Consider the following 22,747-nt stretch of genomic DNA (forward strand, 5'->3'; position numbering starts at 1 on the left):
TTTAATTTAATTCTCACCATGTTAAGATGTAGATAATAATATTCAGTGTTTTACATCAAGCAAATGAGGTTCAGGGAAACTCTTTCCCCAGGGACACCCAAATCTTAAGCAGCAAAGCTGAATTCAGATCCAGATTTATCTGAGTTCAAAACCCATACTCTCCCCACCATCTCTCACTTTTCTGAAAGAAGGTCTGAAAATATATTTGGGGCTGTATTTGCATGCTGTTATTCGGTGAATTATCTTTACATGCCCGTTTAGATTGTAAGCTCCTTAATATGAAAAGATGCGGTCTTTTTCTGGCTTTTGCTTAGCAGAATGCACAAAGTTATATGTTAAAAATGTTACTTGAAGGTCTGTATCTGACTCAAGAGCATTGGATCAACGTCAAGCTCCCAGTTCTGACAACGTACTATTGTTATAGAAGATTTTATTGTTGGGAGAAGCTGAGTGAAGGGCACATGGTTCTCTCCGTACTATTTTTGCAACTTTTTATGAGTCTTAAAGTAATTCAAATCAAAGCATTTTTTTAAATGTTACTTGATAATGATAACGAGGGGCACTGTGGTGGCAGAGAACAAATAGAACTAGGCAAGTCGGTCCCAGGTGCTAAAGCTGCTCTTCAGTCACTAGCTGTGTGGCTTCATACAAGTCATTCGTCCAAGCGAGGCCTAGCCGAGTCAGACAGTGGAGTTAGGGGAGACATATCAAAATCCTCTGTTGTATTTACTTCTCTGGAAGTCTGAAATTATTGCAAAGTAAAAGGTTTTTTGAAGCACACACTATGTTAAAATGTCATGTCCTCTTACATCCTCAGTTGAACTGTCACAGCTAACTTCGACTGTTTATTCAGTAACAACGCGAATTTACAAAAGTAAATTGCACCAGAGCTCAATAAGAATGGTCCATCCTGAGTTGACGCCTGGGCCAGCTGCCTAGCTGATTCTCCTTGCTCATTTTTTCTACATCAGCCAGTAGATCCGGCTAGAATTCCAAGGCCTTGGACTTTGCTGGACTACGAAAATGAAGAGGAAAGGGAAGCGAATAGCCACCAGGATGGAACCTGCTTTCCTGTGCTCTTCTAAGCTGCTTTCAGCTCCAGCTCTGCAGAGTTCAAAGCTCTGAGGAAGCCACTCTTATTGCGTCCAAAAGATTACAGAATGATATAGTAGTCTAGGTTGGAACTATACCATCTGTTTATGCCCTGAGAATTTTAAAAACCATCCCCACGTTTACCAATCTGAGCTCACATGTCACATATGTGGGGAAATAACTAAGTAGCTGCCAGGCAGTAGCAAGACTCTTCTTGTTCAGAAGCTCCACACAGAATCAGGTTAAGTCCTGAAAGCCTTTGTTAAGCGCACTGTTTGTCATCACCGTTGCCCAGGAGGGGGTGACGCTTGCAGCCCTCGGATTGATTTCTGTCACTTAGGAGTCTTTTAAAATCAAGCATATGCTCCTCCTCTTAGCTGGTGTATATTCTCTCAGGCATAGTTTCTCCCAACAAATTCGTTTTTTTCTATGTTGAAATCACATCGGGAGAGAGAACATCTGCAAATATTGTAAGAATCTCAGCTTCATATCCATCACCCCACTGCACTTTGAACTCAGGCAAATTCAAAGGGGACCTTGTACAGAGGAAACATCCATGGCTTGGGGCAAACATTTCATCACTCTAGCCTCTAAGTCTTCAAACAAACTCCTGGCATGCTCCTGAAGGAGGCTGGCAGACTCTCTGTTGATGCCTCCGAGCCACGACACTTCAGATCCTTTTGCTTTTGTCTATTACTTGTCCTGTCTCTTGCTGATTATTGTTGACTGTAGAGGCAAGGCAGCTTCTATACACAACACAATCACCCTTTGTCAACTAGAATCTTTCCTAACGTTGAATAACTCGGTCCGTAAACAAGGGCAACATTCATTCATTTTCACTGTTTTCCATTTTTTTTTAATTATCTCTTGTTGGTAATTGAATATATCAGTGAATCCTTTCATGGACATGATGGGGTTAAAAACGTTTGCAAAACACCTGAGGCTTAGTATGAGCAGAGCAAGCACCCTGCAGACCATGGTACCTGAGGCCAAGAACCCTGATGGGTCACTGGTGGTGAGCTGAGCTTTCTCTGGAGAGCACAACTTTGATGACGACCATAGAAGTTCTCAGGGAGAGGGCATCTGTACTTCCCAGAAAGAGCTAGAAGGAGATTCTAAAGTGGATGCTTGCTATACTGTTTCCAGAATCATTCGACCAGGCAGGAGGTTGACACAATTACCTGGAGGGTATGGGTAGAACTCTACTTATCTACATAATAAAAAATAAAAAAATCAAAGATTGGTCCAGAAATTTTTAAAAGTGAGTTACATTGGTTAAGCACTTACTATGTGTCGAGCACATGCATTATCACACTGAATTTTTAGAACAACTCTTTGGTATAGATATTATCATTCCCTTATTACAAATAAGGAAACCAAGACACAGATAGGTAAAGTAACTTGTCCAAAGTTAAGCTAATTAAGAGCTAAGCTGGGATTCAAACCCAGGTCTCTGACTGCAGAACTCTTAACCACCCAGCTAAACTTTTTGGGTAACGCCCTCAATCTAAGGTTAACTCTGACTGGGGAGAAACGAGTGTTCTTCCACGCTCAAAGGTTTTACCTTTTTCCTTACAACACTCTCATCCAAGAGGGCTGCCACCGTGAGCCCCGTGTCTAACTCAGAACACTCCCACTGTGGGTCACCTCCCTATGAGAGCCCAAAGCCCCTCTGTCTCCTGACCCGCCACCTTAAGAATCAACACAACTGGAAGCTGAAGTGGCCGTCTGCTGACAGGTCTCACGCAGTAGCTCTTGACCAGGGGTGATTTTGGACAATGTCTGAAGATATTTTTGATTGTCACAATCTGGGGGAGGGATCGAGTCCTGGGTAGCAGAGGGATGCTACCAAATATCCTACAATGCATAGGACAGCTCCCCCACTCCCCACCCCCAGTCCAGTCTCCAGCACTGGAGAAGTTGAGAAACCCTGAGCTAAAGGAGTCAGTGATGCTCTTGAGTCCCTGTCCGCAGCCTGGCCTGGGATGCTGAATCGCTGCTCCTGCTGTCAGGAGACTGTATCCGATGGGTATCTATCTCCTCTGGCCGGGAGAGGCTGCCGCCTGCACCTGGGCTCTTTCCATCCAGCTAATTAGTACATTTACGGATCGTCTGAACTGACAGCCTCCTTTCCCCCACAAACAGAATGTTGGCAAGCCTTGCCAAATTCAAAATACTGTCCTGACAAGCTAAGCAAGTGACTCAGCAAGGTGGCTCTTTCTGCTGGGCAGCATAAAGACGGGTGGCATGTTCTAGGGGCAATCAATGGGGTGGCACGGGGAGAGCGAAGCATGGCGTCGATAAGGTTCAAGGGTACTGGCAGGTGAAGGCAGGAAAGAACATTACCATCAGAGGGGAAGAGGGAAGCTTTAAAGCTGGTCAAGGAATCCTGTTGGCTCCACTCCGTAATTATTTTAGCAGGCAATGAGATCATGCTCCACAAGAAGGGATGTAAAGAAAGCGGAGCCATAACCGGATATGGCTGCAAATAAAGTCGGCTCTGCTCTGGAAACTATAACAAGGCATGTTGCATTCACTTCACGAAAAGCTTAAGGTCAGAGTTCTGCCACGAAGGAACCAGCCTGGGGAGTCAGACAGACCGGGTTTTGAGTGCCAGCTTTGCAACCTCTCCCCACGTGACTGTAGGCAGGAAACAATCTCTCTGCCTCGGTTTCTCAGCTGCAGAGCAGGACTAATTGTAACAGCCACTTCACAGGGTCGTCCTGAGGAATAAAGAGTGTGACGTGCGTAATAAAGCACTTGGTAGTGCTGGGCACAAAACACAGGCGGGACAAATGCCGCTTCCCTGCCACGCCCCCCCACCCCCACCCCCACCCATACACAGGAGGCTGCTTTTCGCTGGGAGCCTGGCCGGAGAGGGGAATGTGCAAGGGGCTGAGTCAGAGGCCAGCAGAGGCCCTTTATCAAGTGGGGTTTACCCTGACAAGTCATTCCATACAAGCTGTCCAGATGAGCAAGCTTGCCTCAAACGCCCATCTTTGATTCCAGGACCCAGAAAATGACTGCTTTTGATGTACTTATTATGCAGCCGGGGTCACTAGGCACAGAGTTATCATGAAGCTAATGAAAATGAGACTCCAGCCCTCTCACTTCACAGCCCTCGTCGGAGGCTCACGCAGGAGCCCCAGCAACGCATTCATGGCTATTTGCTTTCGTAAACTTGGCAGCGGTAAGATACCATGACCGTAATTGTTTAAGATCACTGCCTCTTTCTACTCTGACTTCTCTTTGGCCACATTTCCCCTCCTTTCAGGTGACTTTGGAGTGGGCATGGGCATTTTTGGGACCTGGCTAAGAGGAATCTGTGTTAGAGATACCTACTTTAGGTAAAGATATTTATAAATTTATAAACTATATAGTTAAGTTACTGTTGGCTGTTCTGGAGCAAGGAAGGTTTCCAGGAATATTCCTAGGCCCACTGTGTTAACTCACCCAGCACGGAGATGTGTAGGCTCAGATCCAGAGGTCACATTACAACACGAGTGTGTCCTGCAGCGTCAGCCCCAGAGATACTGTGGGCTGGGGGAGGAGAGACAAGATGTGGAACAGACAAAGCCAGAACAGACTAGTCAGAAGCTGGTCCGGGGAAAATTTTTCTAATCATTAAATTTGTACAATGGTAGGCACACTTAAAATTGACAGCTGGTCAAGATTAAAGTTCTCTCCTTTCAAGAATATGAGCCCCTCCAAGAACACGCCTTCCAAAATGCAGGATAAAAAGGATTTTAGAGGTGTGTTAAATAATAAGTATTTTTTCTGAATTTTGTGATACTTTAATATCAAATTTTGTATATATAAATTTTACATTCTCTTCAAAAGATCTGGATCCATCCTTTAGGTCACAGACTGTCATCGTTTTGAAGAGGCAGAGCAGGGGAAAGAACAGAGACAAGCAAACTCCCTAACTAGGGAAATTTCCTGAAATACATATATTTCAGTGATACAGTGAACGTAGAACACTGGAAATTCTTTACATATTTATTGTTTCCGAAAACAGTTCAATGAAATAGGATATAAGGCTGCAGACCATCACGGGTGGTTTTTCCTGTAAGGCTGAGGCCATTTTGCACAGTGTTTTTGGAAAGTATTCTTCGTATAATGCGAAACAAAACACACCTAGGTTTTAAAAAAAAAAATGCTGTCAGTTTCTGGTAAAGCTTTTTATCTGTAGTTTTTCTACGCCTTCCCTCCAGCAAAGATTCTAAACTCTTTATTCACTCGCACTATTGTCCCTTCTACACGAAAGTCAAAGTCAGCTTGATAATTGCAGTTTTTGAAAGCACAAAGTAACGCTACGCAAGTTCGAGAAAGGGAAAGAACTTCTTTCTAAACCCAAACGACTGAACAAGGAAACCTTCAGGTAGGCAGAGTCCTCGCAGTTTCTGTTCCCACCGCAGGAAGCCTTAAAGGAGCCACATTCTGGATGGTGGTGTTCACTTTAATGAAAACTCCAGAAGCGCCCCCAAGCCCACCATGCCTTTCCCTCCCCTCACCCCTACCGGACTCCATCGACCCAGAAGCAGGAATTTCATAAGGGAGAGAAAACGTGGCTTTCCGCTAACTTCAGAAATCCGTCCTCCATTTCCCAGGCGCGAGGGCGCAGCGCCAAACGCGCCCGCCCGCCCCTCCCTCCGCTCCGAGTCCAGGATGCTGCAGCCCGCCGCTCCTGCAGGCCTGGAAACGGGGGCTCCGCGGGGCAACTTTGTCAAGTCCTAGGGGAGAGCAAAACTAGGGAGCACTTGTTGGCTCCTGTCCTTTCCTTACAAAGCACTGAGCAAGACGGAGACATCCTGCCCACCCTGTATACCTTCTATTGCAGTCCTGGCTGTTTTATAAAAATAAGAGTTCGTCTCTTTAAAACCTGCATTCTCTCCCTGGGAGTAAGCACTAGTTAATGATCGCCAGCCGGTTTCGGCGTCTGAGCACCATGTGATCAGGACACGTGACCTGGAGCCGGCTGTGGTTGCTCCTTGTATTTGAATAAAAAGATCAAGCTTATTATTGCACTAAGAGCCCGTGGAACTCGGCAGTGCAACGTGATTCCCGGGCCGGTTACACAACACGCCGCGGCGCGCGGCTCGCCGGCTCCCGGCGCCCAGCCTGCTCTCCGCGTGGCGCGCAGAGTTCTTTTCTACGGCACGTAAAGCAAACGTGGTTTTGTGTTTTCGAAAGTGAGAGTCCATTTTTCCTTCGGAAAACGTGTGATGATTCTGGAAAAAGAAGAGACCCAATTTCTCCAAGCCGTGTTAGCCCTCTTGTTAGGACGGGGTTGAGCTACTGCACGGCACACAGAGAAAGAAGGAAACAGTAGATCCAGTCTCCTTTTCAACGGAAGGTTCAGGATTGAGTTTATCTTTGCCTATATCCCTTTCTCCCACCCTGGAAAGTCTTCAAGATAGGCTCTTTTCTAGTTTAAAAAATGTAAACCAAAAATGACATTTTTAAACTTAAAATTTAAATGGCATGTTCGTTTTGTGTTTTTCCCCCTAAGATTTCTAGAACATTAGCAGTTAAGTTTTGATTCAGCACATCCTGGAGAGAATAGAAGGATTAGTCTTTTCATAGGTGGCAAGAGCTAGGCGTCCCTTTGCAGGTTAGGGTGCGTGTATATATGTATGCAAATATATGCAGATTTGCCTCAAAAGGGTTCCCCACACACCCAGAAGGCGACATCCTTATTATGCGCTTTCTAATACTGCCCCCCACCCCACAAAGCTGAGGGAGCCCTGCACTGTTTTGCTTTCTCCTGTCTCTGAGTCTTCAGTGACGACTCAATTACAGAAGAAAGATGAGAGAGGAGCAATAACACTGATTCTCTCCAGCCCAAGGCCTTCTCTGAGTGGAACTGCAAAGGGCTCTGTCCTCTAGAACAGGAGGCCAGCCCATTCTCCAGCCCGGGCCAGATTTCAGCGGTGGATTCATTCATCCCACAAATACTGACTGAATGCCACCTCTGCCTGGTGCTATTCCAGGTGCTGAGAAAGGAGTGAACGAGGGACATACTCCTGCTGTCACGGAGCCTCACTCCAACGAGAGAAAGTTATCTCCAAGAGGCCAAGCCCAGGACCTGGATGGGGAGCAGCCCATGAGACTCCCTCCCGCTTTACCACCATTGCTCAGATGGGGCCCGCCTCTGCTGGCCACTAAGAACTAATTAATTTGCCAGCTGATGCTTTGGAAACAAGAGTTAAATCTTTGCTGGCAGATACAGCTGTGATCTTGTTTCTTAGAGACCTGCTAGGTCAGAACCAAGGAGTCCTTACTCCCATTTCTGATCCTGCACAGACAAGAGTCTATAGATGTCTCATTGCTGCTGGCAGCGTGACTCAAAATGCAGCAATGCCGCTGGGCAGTGATGGCTCGAGGAGCCGTGACCAAGGCATTGCACAGTTCTAGCCAGAGCACAGCGCCTTCTGCCTCCCTGCCTCTCCACAGCGCTTCCTCAGAGGACACCGGGGCAACTGGGGCAGAAGCTGCCCGGAAGGCCAGCCTGTCCAGAGTGCCAGAGGGGTGAGGTGCGGCCGCAGGCAGCCTTCCAGAGGACAGTATGCCAATTCTGCTTGTATTCCTTGATGAGAGAGAGATGGGGCCCTCCCTACTCTGACAGGCCTGATGTGCATCAGAGAGTGAAAGTGTGTTCTGAAATTAGCAGAGCGTCTGACGTCCTGCGTAAGAGTTGGTCCAGGGTCCGGAAAGGAAAGACTGAGGGAAAGGATGCAGTATCACCTTCTTAATGAAAACTTGATTGGATTTTGATGGATGTTCAGTGAACGCTTTCTCTCTAGAACTATACACCACTCCAAAGGTAAAGGAAGATGGCAAGCTTAAACAAAAGTAGGAAATGCAGGCACAATGTTCTCCTGGCTGAGGATGGGCCTTTATACAAGGACCTCAGAGAAGGCCCTTGATATCCATGTCTGATAAGCAGGACAGATATCAGAACTTAGCCACCCAAACGTGGCCTCCAGCCGTCCCCAGCCCTGACCTGTGCATCAGCAGGAGGGGCGCTCGTGCTGGAGGGAGGGAGGGCTCAGGCTCTGGCCCTGAGAACTCAGGATGCTTTCAATCAAACTTCTTCTCCCAGCCTAGCTCAACAGTACTTGCCATAGCTCCTTGCTTTCCTGAGAGGAACAGTAATTGCCATCTTCCTTTCACAGATGGGGAACCTAAGGCAGAAACTTGGTAACACCCCCAGCAAGTCCTTGGAAAATCAAAGAATAAAATTCATGTCTTTTCCAGGCTCACCTCTTGCAAAGACCTGCACTACCAAGAGAGTCAGAATGCTGCAGCCGCTGTGGAAGACAATGTGGCAGTCCCTCAAAACGTTAAACATACAACTACCATAGGCTCCAGCAATTCCACTTCTGGGTATTTACGCACAAGAATTGAAAGCAGGGACTCAAACAGATAACTGGACTCCCGTTTTCATACCGGCATTATTCACAATAGCCAAGAGGTGGAAGCAACCCAAGTGTCCATGGATAAATGGGGAAACAAAATATGGTATATACATGCAACAGAATATTTTTCAGCTTTAGAAAGGGAGTTTTTTCCTCCCAATACAGGCCTTTTATTGGATCTTTAAAATATCATAAATAGGTCTTAGGAACCATCCAGCATCTTGCTATTTCTGTAGCTAGACAACTTAGATCTTATTCATCCACCCGCTGAACTGTTTCTGTCTCAGAAACATAGATAACATCCAGAAATGTTCTGCTATCCTTGTTTTTAACTGTTGTGGCATGCTCAGTCAAAGCAGCTGAATCTGAAACAAGTTCAATGTCGTTTCCTTCAAGAATTAACTCATCTTTCTAGGCTTGAGATACTGAACAGGCAATCCCAGGCCTCAGCTGAACCCTGCGGATGTATTTTTCACCCAAGAAATTTCGGATCTCAACAAGAGACCCATTCTCCTGAATAACCACGTTGATAGGGAAGTGAGCACACACAGACCTCAGCTTGTAACGGAAGCCCCGTGTAACACCCTTCCTCACATTCTGTACGTGACTGAAGATAGTGCCCGCATCAGCCAGTTCCTTTCTATTTCCCCAGCATTTATCAGCCCGGAGCCTCCTCTTTTTCTTCCCGCGGAGACTGAGTTCTACATTGATGTGACTGAAGTCCCTCCACAGGGTTCCTTTGGGCCCTTCACAATAACTGTGCGTCCCTTCAGAGAGATGTTGACATATTCTGAAATGTCAACAGTCTGATTGCTGAGAATGGTCTTCATTCTCATGGTAGATGTGGCAGAAAGGGAGGAAGGAAATTTTGACACGTGCTACAACATGAGTGAACCTTGAGGGCGTTATGCCAACTGAAATAAATTCATCACAAAAGGACAGATACTATCTGATTCCACTTAGATGAGGTAGGTACCTAGAGTCAAATTGATAGAAACAGAAAGTAGAATGGTGGTTGCCAGGGCCTGGCGAGAGCAGAAAATGGCGAGTTAATGTTTAATGGGTACAGAGTTTCGGTTTGGAAGATTAAAAAAGTTCTGGAGATGGATGGTGTTGATTCCCAATGATGTAAGTGTACTTATTTGCCATTGAACTATACACTTAAAAATGTTAAAATGGTTAATTTTATGTGGTGTATATTTTACCACAATAAAAAAAAATTTTTTTAAAGAGTGTCAGAGGATCACCTGGACATTTTTGGAGTTTCAGGTAATCTCAGACAGTCTTTGCCCTGGAAGTTGCATCCTGTGTGTCTGCCAGATCCCAGGGATTACCCACCAATCCTATCCCTTTTGATGTCCAAGGAGACAAAATTAAAAAATGGACATCTGGGCTGTGATGCCATCTCTCTTGTCCTCTAGCCTTGGTTCTGTAATCCCCACAGCCCAGAGAGGTGAGGACTCCCCTCCATCAGGCCATCCTCACCGTCACTCAGCCCTGTCAGCCCTCTCATCTGATTTGCTAGCAAGAGAAATAGTAGCACATAAGGAGGAAGATAAAGGATTAAACTCCAACTGCCCAACCCATTTCCACTGCCATGGGGAAAATGCCCTAGATTTGAGAGAAATTTTTTTGCCCACACAAGTAAGTTTTCTCTCGCTTATTAGTAGACAGATTTTGCAGAAGGTCATGGGAAATACCTGACCGATGTTAGCACAGAGCTGGGCTTCAAAGGATGTGAGGGAAGAAGCCGGGAAGCAGGAGGGGAGAGACTGTAGACAGCAAGCTTGAAATGTTCTCTGTCGGCTTTATGACTTAACGTACAATAGGCTAGTGCGTGCTACCAGAAACCATAAAGAATATTCTGTATTTATATGAAGCTTGTGTCTAATAATGCTAAGTAAACAGGGCCCTTTGAGCTGCTAGAAAAGAAGGCTAACCCTCATTTGGAAAAGCCCCAGGCCTCCTTGGAAGAAGTTAAGCTGGCAGGTAGGATGGCCTCAAATTGCGGTCTATATTAACAGTGACAGTGGCATGAGAAAGCCACACACCTGGAAACAGGTCCGGTGTGGAAGACCTTCTGCAGCTCGCCAGCGCACTTGGCCCCTGAGTCCTCCAGCGAGTCAGACCTGTTCTGAGGCCACCAGGGAGAACCTCAAGCAGGCTGAAAAGTCGTTAGGAAAAACCACGTGAATGACAAAGCCATAAGTAAAGATCCTGCCTCAGCTTCCTCAGCCACCTGCCTCTTTGCTTGTCATGCTACGTGGAAGAGTCAGCACTCTTGCTCGGCACTGCACAAATATTCTATTAGAATATGGCATTACTATTATCATTGTTATTCTGGATGCTCCACAGACTCAGCAGTCATATTTTCCAAGTCTCAAATTAGGAACTTCTGGTGTAAGATTTGTAGTTTACACAGGCCGAAAGCAAGAGGGAGTATTTCAATCCAAGACTGGAAAATTCCAGGCTATGTGTAGGCCTTCTCATGGGCCCACCATTGACAGCCCACTGCAGCTTAACTGCAAAACTTACCCAAGTTCCCATATCTTTAGGGGTCTATAAGGGTGGTGCTCAGCCAGCTGAGACAAATCCTAGTTGTTGCATTCAATTCAGTTCACACGCACACACTGAACACCTGAATGTAAAACACTGCGTTGAGTGCTGCGAGGGAGAGAGAAATGGAAAGGAGATGGCCTCGTCCCCCAGAGCTCAAATCAAGTCGTGGGGAGGCTGTGAGGCACAGGTACAGAAATAACTCCAGTTCAAGGCAGACAGCAGCCAGTGACACATGGAGGAGAAAAGAGAAAGTGCACTGGGGTGTGAGAGATGAAATCCCATAGGGACAGGGACCTGAGGGGACGGGAAAGGCTGCCCTCATGCTGAGCACGGGGCACTCGGGGCAGCTCAGGGAGCTCAGATTCACTATTAGTCGCTGATAACATCTGACCAGTGCCTCCAAGGCTTCTGAAGGGTGGTTTAAGGTGCTTACACTTGATTAGGGCGCAGCAGGTAATGAGTAACCTCCACGCAAAACTGGAGGATAAACCGACACAGCTGGAGTCTGGCTGAAAGCCTCTTAGGGCTGGCCTCAGTGAGACAGGCCAAAGCACAGGCGAGAGAAGGTCCATGGTCCAAGCTCAGATTCCCATCCTGCCCAGAGATTTCCATTTTCCCTGCGCTAACAGAGCTTTCAGCAGCCTCCGTATGTGGTCAAAATGGGCCTGTCCTGGAACAACTAGTTAGTGCTCATGTGTTAGGAGAGGTCCATAGATGACAGGTCTACACGCCCCTCAGGGGAGGTGCTTGGATTTGATGGGGGAATTTCAGAAGTGAGCAGGGAGGGCATGGTTCTGAGCAGACGAGCGTTTCCATTTCCCTTGTCTCAGGTGATGGAGGCCATCTCCTTTGCTTGCATGCAGAGCTGCCTCCGAGGGGAAATTTCTCCCCCTAATGGGGGGCTGTGTCCTAGCACAAAAGCATTCCTACACCCCTTCGCAAAGCAGGCCGACAGCATTGTTGGGGCCCAGAGGCAGCCGTGGAGAACCTGACTGGAACACTCCACATAGCCGGTGAAGCCCCACTCATGAGCCCAAGGTGAGAACTAACATAACTTCTTCAACATAAGAGATAGAGCCTTCTTGAGTTGCTTTCTTCATTGCAATCATGGCCAAGTTCAAAACCAAAGACTTGAGCACCCTTTTGATACCACCAGAGCTGACAGAGATGCTCACAGAGTTGAAAAATGGAGCATTTGGAGAATCTGGAACAACCTGGCAGAATAGCAACGGCTATGGGACAGGGTAGCTGGTTCTGACACGGATTTGGGCATTTCTGGCTCAGCTCATTCTATGCCTTCAGTATTCATCAGGTAATCTTCTGACTTGAATTGTCTCCCAATTAGGCTCCCCTGTCATAAAGAAAGATTCATTCATTTATTCAACAACTATATTGATCCCCTACTATCAGCCAGAATCAATGACTATAGTGGTAAAGGTAGGCAAAGCAAAGCGGAGGGCCTCCATGTGGTGTGGAACCGAGGGCAGCACAGAATGTTATGGTGGCATGGAGGTGGCGTCTGCATCAGAGGGTTGGATTGGGGAAAGCTTCTCACTGGAAGATGATTGGATATCGAAGGAAAAATATAATTCAAAAGATAAAGTGAGGAGAGGAGGGCATCCCAGGATGAGGGATCCACATGGATGAAACGTGCAGAGGCATGAAATGTCTTCTATCTTAAACTGAGACTTTAAATTCCCTCTCTTTCGTGTTTGGGCATCCTGCAACCACATCACTCATCCTAGTCTTGTTTCTAAGTCTCAAAGTTGCAGCCTGGAGGAAGTAGGAAACCAGTCCTTGGAATTCTGAAATGTGGCCTTGACTTGCATTTTACCCCACCTGGAGTAAAGAGGCACAGGCCATCTGGTGTAGCTGTGTGACAGGAAGCGGCAGGTGCTAGAGCTAGAAAGGAGAGTTGGGGACCAATTTCAAAGGGCTTCCTGGGCCATTCCGACAGGTTGCCACATGTCTCATAAGCATAGAATGCTCTGTATGTTAACAACTTGTTCCGTTTCAACTTGATGCAGAGTGGCCCTACTTAAGTGAGAATAGACATTGTTGAAAGTGGTGATTTGCGAACCATTTTTATCTTCCCCCACTGTAGGATAGTGAATGGAGAGGTAGTGTGGGGACATACGACTACAAAACGCCGCAGAGATGATAGATGGCTGCACTTTACCTCATCAGCTTTCATCTAAATTAATGGAAAATGGCTTCTTGCCCCCCTTTACTCTTAAAATTTACTGTTGGCTCCCTTACATACCTGAGGCTGGAATCCAAGATGGGCAAGTGATATATCTCAGGCCATGTTCAAGGGAGAAACTCGCTTCTCAAGTCTCAATTCCAAGATAAATATGTCGTTCCTGCCATGCACTTAGCTTCCAAAACGCTGCCATGAGTAAAATGCTTCATGCAATGCAGCGCCAGAGGCGTAACTAAACTGCAAAGAGGACCAACTGCATCATGTTCAGGAAAAGTGTAGGAAAAGAAAAGCGTGACTAAAAGAAAACCTAAAACACCCCACCACCTCAGTTCATCTTGGGGAGAAGGAAAATAAACTAAGTGGTCTCTCGGGCACCAAATTTGCTCAAGTAGGCCTTCTGAAAAGGGAGTGTGTGGGCTTGGGTCTAGCTGTTTCCAAATGGAATCTTTATGAAAAGACACCAGGATTCTAGTTACCATCATGCTTTCTGAGCAAAGGAGGTAATGAAAGTGAAAAAAGCTTGAAACATTTAAAAAACAAACTTTATAATTATCATATGCTAAAATTATTCATGTTTTTTAGATCATGTTTATTGGGAAAAGGTCAAGAGCAAGGGCTCAAGAGATAGATGGCTTGTTTCAAACCCCAGTGGAGTCTTTCTGCTCTGTGACCTTGGGTAATGTACCTGACCTCTCTGAGCCTCAGTTTCCGCAGCTGTAAAATGAAGGCGACAAGTAGCACCTACCTCAAGGAGTGTGGCAAGTCTAAAATGAGTCATTCCACAGGAACACTTGGGACTCAGATTGGTACATACTAAATAGCCAATAAATATCAACTCTTACGATGGTGGTGATTATTCCCGCCAGGAGCCAGAGCCCAGGCTTTGCCCAGGACATACGAGTTTGCTTTGCAAAGACAGACTCTGCCCCGTGGCTAACATTTCTGCCTCTCACCTCCACTAGCACCTTCAAAATGCATGTTTCCAAGGTCCTAGGCGAGAGGGTGTGGATGAGTCAGCTAGTAAAAAATCAAATTAAAAGTCTGCGGCATCTTGTCCATACATATGAAAGGCAGCACTTGTACTATGAAATAATATGGACTTTGAAGGAGGAATCGTGCCAGGAGAGTCCATTCCAAACCTACTTAAATGAAAACATGTCAAGCAGAGAAGCAACGTATATTATCATGGAAAATCCCAAAAGTCACACTTTGCCAAAACTCCAGGTTACTAAGGATGAGATTGATACTGTCTTTCTAAAGACAGAAATCCTAGGGAAAATGAGCAAAACTGAAAAAAAAAAAAACAGAAAACACTTACAAAGAAAACCCAACTGCTCCTTTTATACTTGTCTGCGGCTGTCCAGGCTTGTTTAACATTAAAATATTATTTAAAAAAAAAAAGCCAAATCAGGTTTTACAAACTAATCTGTGTGGCTTATAAAAAGGCAATAGTTTGGTTTGTCAGTCAGTTGGCAGCCTGACTTCTGACGGTAAGTTTTCCCTCCCCGAATGATTATACTCTTTAAATGTAAGGAAGGGAAAGGCAGAGCCTGCCCTGACTTCTTCTGGGCTCTCTGGTTTGCTTGAAACAAGCCTCTGGTTAATACCTTCAGCCTCTGCTCTTGCCTTGAAGCAATAGACAAGTATGTGCCGCTCTGTTCTAAATCTGGGAACAGCGAGTACAAATAGAAGATGGAAGATTTGCTTTGAAGCTCCCAGTTGCCAGTGCAGAGCCTCTCCCAACGCTGGAGGAGGCAGCAGGGCCGTGCAGAGCCAGAGCTCCTCACTTTTAACAGCTAACATATTAGTCCTGGATCGCGTCTGGTTACACCGAAGGTCAGGAGTCTGGTTTTGACCTCAGCACTAATGGGAATCCCATGGGAATCCTGAGAGTGGCTGAAAGAGCACTGTAATATTACTAATAATTAATAATGATGACAACATCCCAGGCCTCTTGTTTTAGTGCTGTTTATCCCCCAAAGGTTTCAAATCACTTCACAGACCAATTGTTTCACCCACTGTTGATCTGTAAGCCACTTAGGCATAGAATATTGCCCTGTTGTCAAGAATACAGCCCCACGAAGCCTGTTTAAGCATGAACTGAAGAAAGATATCCACTGAAAATTAAAGTGTAAATTTTAGGTAGGCAGGTTATAATTATCCACTTGAAATCAAGCCAAGAAATGAAGCTTAATACCCTTCTTTTGTGAAAAGCACCCAGGAAACTTTCCTGACCATAAACAGACCTCAGATTTTCATCTCCTCTGACTCAGGGTTTCTCAGCCTCGGCACTACTGACATCTTGGATTGGGTAATTTTCTGTTACGGGGTGGAGGGGCTGTTTTGTGCACTGTAGGATGTTTAACAGCATTCCTGGCCTCTACCCAGTAGACGCCAGCAGCATGCACACACATACACACACACCCGGTTGTAACAACTGAAAATTTCTCCAGACATTGCCAAATGTCTCCTGGGGGGCAAAATCGCCCTCAGATGAGAACCACTGCCCTAACTCAATACATTTGCAAGACAGGTTAGAAGCTATTGAATTAATTACCAGAACCTTTCACTCCTCCAGGTTGCTTGAAGGATTTCCTGTGAAAGAGGAACACTTACCTGCCTGCATAGGGCTTTTAGGATTCAGAGAAACTTCAGTTGTGAAATAGGCCTTCAATCATAACTTCGATTATGAAACTTAGATTATGAAATAGGAACTTGAAATTAGGACCCCGTCCCCCCTCCCCCCAAAAATCAAAGAAATAACACAACCCTAGACTATCAAGTGCTAGCCTTCCCTGGGTAGCAGGGCATCTCTTTCTGGCATGGAGCTTCCCCAGGAGCAGCGGTTGTAGGTTATAACAGCTTCAACATCCACCGTGCCCACTCACCTCTCAGACTTCCTGGGGTCAGAGTGCCTCTCCACCTGGAATCCACAGCCTCTGTCAGACAGCAGAACTGAGGCCTGTATCTAATCACCTGAAGGCACTGTGGGAACCCAGCCCCACTCTGACCACAGCTGCTCACCCTCCCCCACAACACCCACACAACCCCCTAGGACCTCAGCTCCAGGAGCTGTCCCTCACTGCCCGGGCCATGTGCCCCCCACACCCCAGACAGTGTGGCTTTCAAACGTTTTTCACCACAACTCACCCTATTTTGTATCATGAATCCCCCAGTTCACATATACAACAATACATGCTGCTTTTAAACTTTTAATTTTGAACTAGTTTTAGATTTACATTTGCAGGAAAGCTGCAAAGATAGTAGAGAGGATTTCCATATATCCCTTGCTATTGTCTGAATGCTTGTGTCCTCTCCAAATTCCCATGTTAAATCCTATGGCCGATGGGATGGAATGGGGAGGGGGTCCTTGGGAGGTGATGAGGTTATGAGGGTGGAGCTCTCATGAATAGGATTAGTGCCCTTACAAAAGAGAGCTCCCTAGCCCCTGGGACACTGCAAAAAGGCACCATCCGTGAACTAGGAAGTGGGCTCTCACCAAACACACAATCTGCAGGCGCCATGATCTTGGACTTCTAACCTCCAGAACTGTGAGGAATAAATTGCTGCTGTTTATCAGCCCCCCCAGTCTGTGGCATTTTGTTATAGTGGCCCCAGCGGACTAAGACATCCTCCTCCAGCTTCCCCTGGTATTCACGTCTCATATAACCATGGCACCATTGTCAAAACCAGGAAATTCACATCAGTACAATACTGTCAACCAAACTACAGACCCCAGTTTTCCACTAATGTCCCTTCTCTGCTCCAGGATCCTATCCAGGATCCCACATTGCATTTAGTCATTTCTCCTTAGTCTCCTGAATCTGTGACAGTTCCTCAGTCTTTTTCTTGATTTTGTGACCTTGACACTTTTGAAGAGTATTGATCAGTTATTTGGTCAAATCTCCCTCTTTTTCGGCTTGTCTGATGTTTTTTCATGATTGCACTGAGGTTATACATGTTTTGCAAGAATGCCACAGAAATCACGTTATATCCCCCCACAAAATATATCTTAAACAGAAGTCTCATGACACCGTATCTTTTCTATTATTATTTTAAATGCTGGTTCCACAACTATATTGCTCCACAGCCCTCTAATGGATTAGAAAGCCCTGTCCAAGGCCGGCTGATGTCTGAGGCCTTCTCTTCCCTCCCACCAGCTCTTTCTTGAATCTCATTCCTTTCTCTGCCTCAGTGGCACCATGCTGACCAGCTCTTCCAGCTTTTGGACTTCTTGTCCACCCATCGTGTCCTCCCCTCTTCGGTCTGATCATATCTCACTCTACTTATTCCCTCAGTGAGCTGGCCCCCTCCTTTCATTTCAGCTCCATACAGGTGACTGCATCCCTGCTCTCCCACCTGTGTTTCAGGCTCTGCCTTCCAGCTGCCTTGAGGAATTTCTATGCAGATGCCCTGCCATCACACTAAATCAACAGGACTCAAATGACATTTATTTAGTGCTCTCTCCCTCACAAACTGGATCCTCTTCCCACATCCTATACCTGTCAGTGGTACCCCCTTATTCCTCTTTATTTGTACTCACGAAGCCCAGCTTTCACTGCCCTACCCATGGAAAGCCACCCAGCCAGCTCCTCTATTCTCCATTTCCTAATCCAGTGGTTTCAAGCTTTAGAGAACATCAGAATCACCTGGGAGGTTTATTAAAGACTGATGGCTGGAGCCCCCCGAGACTGTCATTAAGTATGTCTCGGGTGAGGCCCCCAGGTGAGGCCAATGCTGCTCTGAGAACCACTGCTCTAACCATCCCACATACCAGTTCATGCACCCATCACACACTTCCTGGACTGTGGAGAACCAGCGGTGGTTCCCTGTGGGCCACGTTGGCACTATTCCACCTTCCCAACCTAGCCCAAAGCATCTCACCTTAAGCCACTGTTTTCCCAGAATGGAATGCCCCACCCATCCCACCTTCCAAGGACTCCCCCATTCTGAAGGTGTTAGCTCCAGACTAGCAGCCCCAAGAAGACTCTACTTCTTCAGCCTCCAGGGAGTTCTTCTGGTACTTGGTGGCAATGAAAGTCAGCGATTACAATTGCAAGGTTAGTCCTGCCTCTCCAGCTAGCCCGTGCTCCCAAGCTCCCTGCTCAGCCTAAGCTGTTCTTCCTCTGTGCTCACTGCACTTTGCTTGTTTCTTTCATCGTGACTTCTCCTAAGCCAGTTTTCACCCTGGACACCCTTCCATACACCCAGAGGCCCGGGCAGGTACACACACACACACACACACAAGGTGCAACCACGGGTTGAAGGGCTCTGCCTGAAGCAGAGCCTGGGTAAATGTTTGCCAGAGAGCAATTTGGCTGCCTAAGTGAGCTTAAAAGAAAAATAGCGATGCTCTGCCCTCTCTTTCAAGCGCCGGCTCATCGCGGAGGAACGCTCTTGTGTTCTCTCCGCCCGCTGCAGCTCCGGGAAGAGTAGGTGGGGGCGGCCTTGGTGTCGAAAAGGCCAAGGCAGAGGGACGTTTGGGCTCCTCTCTATGTGAACATATGTCTGTTTTAAAATCTTTCAAAGGACGTCTAAGGAAGAGCTCACGTTGTGTCCGTGGAGGTGGAATCAAGAGCTGGCTTGCAAAGCAGAGCTGCCGGTGCTGCGCGCGCCCTCGCCGCCGCCTCCCCCTCCCCGGCCTCCCGGCCTAGCTGGCGCGTCGGAGGCTCGCGGTGACCCGCACTGCCGCGTCCCACCGGCAGGTGTCTCTTTGCTGGCTTTGGAGCTATTGTGAATTCACCAGATGGAGGCACCGGAGAAGGAGGGAGCAGCGGGGTGCGGGGCGGCGCGCCGCCCGCCGCCCCCGCCCCCGCCCCCGCCCCCGCCCCCGCCCCCGCCACATCTCTCCAGTCCTCACCTTTGAAACACTTGGTGGCTGCGCGGGATCCGGCGGGGAGCGAGGGGAGTTCCCCGGTCACGTGCGGGAGGAAATGTCTCCCTGGCCTCCCAGCCTGCCTGCTCTTGTTTCTGGGGCTCGTCTGGTTGGATGAGCCAGGCCAGGAGCTCCCGCTCACCTCTGCAACTTAAGCCCATCGGTCCGTGCAGGACCATGATCTTGGAAGGTTTTGTCCCGTTTCTCCTCAGCTTCCCAGAGGGCGGTAGGAAAAAGGGCCTGCTGCCCTAACAGCTTTTCCCTTTAGGGAAGTTCCGTTTCCTAACGTGTCTTGTTTTGAAAGAGGCCCCTTTATTGGGTAATGACAGCAGCCTGGTAGGCGCAAGTCGGGCCAGTAGCGATTACTTTACCCTTTTATATCACAAATGTTCAGTGATCATCCACAGGGGGCCAGGCCCCACTGGGAGATTCAGGGGTAACTAAGGACTCACACCCTGCCCTTACTACCCAGACCACCAGAGAACTGAGTTTTCAGTGACAAGTCGTACTTGGGGTGCCCATTACTTGAAGATCCGAGACAGCCTGGAGGAAGAAAACGCCGGCCTTTGGTTAGAAGAGGGTTAACGTTTGGACCTTTGCACTTCATTTAATAGCACAGTTCAAAAACCTTTACTGAGGGCTGACTTTGGGGCTGGGGTTGAGCTAGGTGCTGGTGAACTAGTAGGCTAGGCTACTTTGGTGAATAAGACATGTCCCTGTCCTTAAGGAGCTTGCAGCCCAGTGGAGGCGGTAGGCCAGTAAAGCATGAACAAGATCCATCAGTTGTCCTGATCCCACTGATTGACTCTGTAGGGCACAAGAGGGACCAGGAGAGAGAGAGGCCCCGCCAGCAGCACTGGGTCAGACCCAGAGGCCAGGCCGATGATGTAGAGTCTCATAGGAAAGCCACCATCTGGTGCTGATGCCCAGGGAAGAGCATCAGTGGTCCTGTATCCCAGGACAAAGTAAGAGGAGCGTCCTGATTTCTGATCTTGGGACTGCTCCGGCTTCCCTGATCCCATTTCCTGGGAAGTGCCTAGGAACTAGTATCAAACAACCATCTCCTTTCCTTCCCTTCTCGTGAAACTATGTTCTAGAAATGGCTGATGTTGGGAGGGAGAAGGTTCGCTCTTTATAGAGCTTTTATATAGCTCAGTTTTTGTTATTATTATTATTATTGCTGTTGTTTGAATGTGCTGAAATTATGTTTGGGTTTTTTTGTTTGCTTTTTTGAAACAGGTTTTTAAAATTCAGAATTCCAGGAAAGACTTTCCTTTCTACTTACTAGGTTAACAGAACACTAGCCCGGGGGGTTCCAACCACCAACGTTTCTAGGCAGCCAAAAATCTCATCACACAGCCAGAGAAACAGTCACAAATTCCCATGACACACTGCCAGGCCGTATCTCTGCTCGCAGCCTGCTGCAGGACTGTGGGAGTAAGTCAGCGCTGCCGGTATCAGCTCGAAGACTCCTGGACTCCCTCCACACTGATACTTTGTGCCTTTTCCCTGAGTGAGAAACAGAGTCCTCTGTAAGCACTATGTTGTTTTGTTTGTTTTAATTTATAAAAATACACAGACCTCTGTGTTTCATGTTCTCTGAGCTCTGTGTGAAAACTCAGCATTTAGTGCTATTTTCAAAAAAGAAAACTTTTGCCTCATTGAAAAAGCGTACCAGAGTCTTGTTTACTCTTTTGTCTGTCTGTCCAGACCAGGATAATTCCTGACTACCTACACTGCTCTAGTAGTTACAATGGGATAATTCCTTCCCTTTCTTAGCTGTTGAGTGCTAAAATCATTCTCCTTGGGACAGATGCCATGTCTTATCCAGAAAGATACTCAGAAAGCAACATTTATGATTATTAATAAGGGTAGTAAGCACAGTGGACATGGGAATAAGAAAAATTAGGTACATTTCGATCATTCTTAGGATGCTCTCAGAGAATGACACAAATTTCCCATGAAATCAAGGTCTTTCTCCTCTAAAGCTCACATATTCTGTACCATGTTTCAGAAAATGGGCATTGTTTCTACAAATTGAATCCCATTATCACATTCAAAACATTGAAAATGTGTTCACATAGAGAAACGATTTCAGTAGACCAAATTCAGAAATGTCTCAACAAGAAAGAGGGGGCCTGACCCATGACAATCTCACAAAATTCTGGAATACAGAAAAGTCTTAAGTATTATCTAATTCAAATTCCACACAGTATCCCTGACAAGTGGCTCTCCCACATCTGAGGAAACACACCTCGTGGCTGGGATGCTGCGAGCGGCCCCTCCTTTCCTTAGAAGTATTTCTTTGCACGGAGCCTGCAATACCCAGGGTGCCTTTCCTTGAGCGTCCCTCATCTGGTCAGGTGGGAAGGGCGCCTCGGGGACATAGCTCCTCCCCAGTCTGATGGAGCTTGCTGATGGGTCAGTCTGATGTGTGGGTTTGCAGTACGGCCTCGTTTTATTCATTGAGTCCCTCAAAAAGTGCTCACTGAGTCCCTAGGGTGTACCGGGAGCAAGGGATGGAAGAGGGCACCAAAGCCCCAGCCCTCCTGGGACTTACCTTCTAGCGAGGAAGACAGAGAGAAACAGTTGAGTAAATTTATAGTGCCAGGTAATGATAGGACACTGCCAGGAAAGCGAGTTAAGAGACTGGGAAATGGGGTGCTGCTGTAGGTTGGGAGGCCAGGGGCGTCCCAGTGAGGAGGCGAGGTATCAGCAAAGCCCTGACCCACTGAGGAGATGAGCCGTGTGACTGCAGGAGAGGGCAACAGCCCTCTGTGAGCAATGCTGGATGTCTGTGGAATATTGGGGAGGCCAGCATGCAGGAGCGGTGACAGGAAGGGGAGAGAGGCAGGAAAGGAGGTGTGAGAGGGAGCCCGGGGTCAAGTGGCCTTGACAGGGCTACACTCTGCAGGATTGAGAGCAGGGATGTGACATGACTTCAAGACCCTTTCCATCTGAGTTGCTGTATTCTCTCTATATTTTAGCTGGTTACTACCTCTGTATAAGGGAGTAACCCAGAATTGCCTCCAATCTTCCAGGTGAGGCCTAACTTGCAGAGTAGAGCAGGACCATCCCCTCCTTTATTCTGGACATACTGTTTCTATGAATATCATCTGAGGCCTCTCATATTCCATTTTAGGTAACCGGTTATTGTGTTGTTTTCTTTTGCATATTGAACTCTTGAACTATTCTCCCCGAGTTTCTTCCCACCCTGACCCTCCTGTCCCCTGGCTTAATCCCCACTGATGTCATGGAGCTTCAGGAAACGTCCTGGAAGCCAAGTGGTGGCGTACTCAGAACAAGGTCTTTACAGATACATTTTTGACATTTTTGTATTTGCCTCATCCTGGTTTCCTTTAAACGTGCCAGGTTCAACCACCCTGAACTTGTTGGGATGGCTTTTAGGGGCCCAATGGTGGAATACTTCCATATGAAATTCTACCTTATTAGACTTGGCACATTGTTTCACTCTTTAGAAATATTTTTAGACCCCGATTCTAGCATCTTTGTGCACAAGTTATTGCTCTCATCTTTGTCATCAACAGATTTCTTCAGGATATCACTTGTAACAATATTGTACTGAGTAAGGCTCCA

At 47.0% G+C, this 22,747-nt stretch overlaps 2 long non-coding RNA genes and 1 pseudogene across 4 annotated transcripts in view; all 3 read right to left on the reverse strand.

The window, feature by feature from the left end:
- LOC139076313 (uncharacterized) overlaps nt 1-19,413 on the reverse strand; it is a 38,998-nt gene extending 19,585 nt beyond the window's left edge. Inside the window, exon 1 of one of the 3 annotated variants that reach the window (XR_011527758.1) lies at nt 19,136-19,413. This is a non-coding gene — a long non-coding RNA (uncharacterized lncRNA). Of the gene's footprint in view, nt 1-4,545; nt 4,682-18,825; nt 18,998-19,135 lie in introns of those variants that run through there. The other 2 variants (XR_011527756.1, XR_011527755.1) reach the window with 2 other exon arrangements.
- On the reverse strand, nt 5,020-6,062 carry LOC103549255 (uncharacterized). The gene is made up of 2 exons (XR_544481.2): nt 5,921-6,062; nt 5,020-5,229 (listed from the first exon to the last, which is right to left on the reverse strand). It is a non-coding gene; the product is annotated as an uncharacterized lncRNA (long non-coding RNA).
- On the reverse strand, nt 8,636-9,483 carry LOC103549249 (large ribosomal subunit protein uL6-like; annotated as a pseudogene).
- Nucleotides 19,414-22,747: the final 3,334 nt, after the last annotated feature.

The sequence above is a fragment of the Equus przewalskii genome, chromosome 16 (assembly GCF_037783145.1).
Source record: "Equus przewalskii isolate Varuska chromosome 16, EquPr2, whole genome shotgun sequence".
Classification (NCBI taxonomy): Eukaryota; Metazoa; Chordata; class Mammalia; order Perissodactyla; family Equidae; genus Equus; species Equus przewalskii.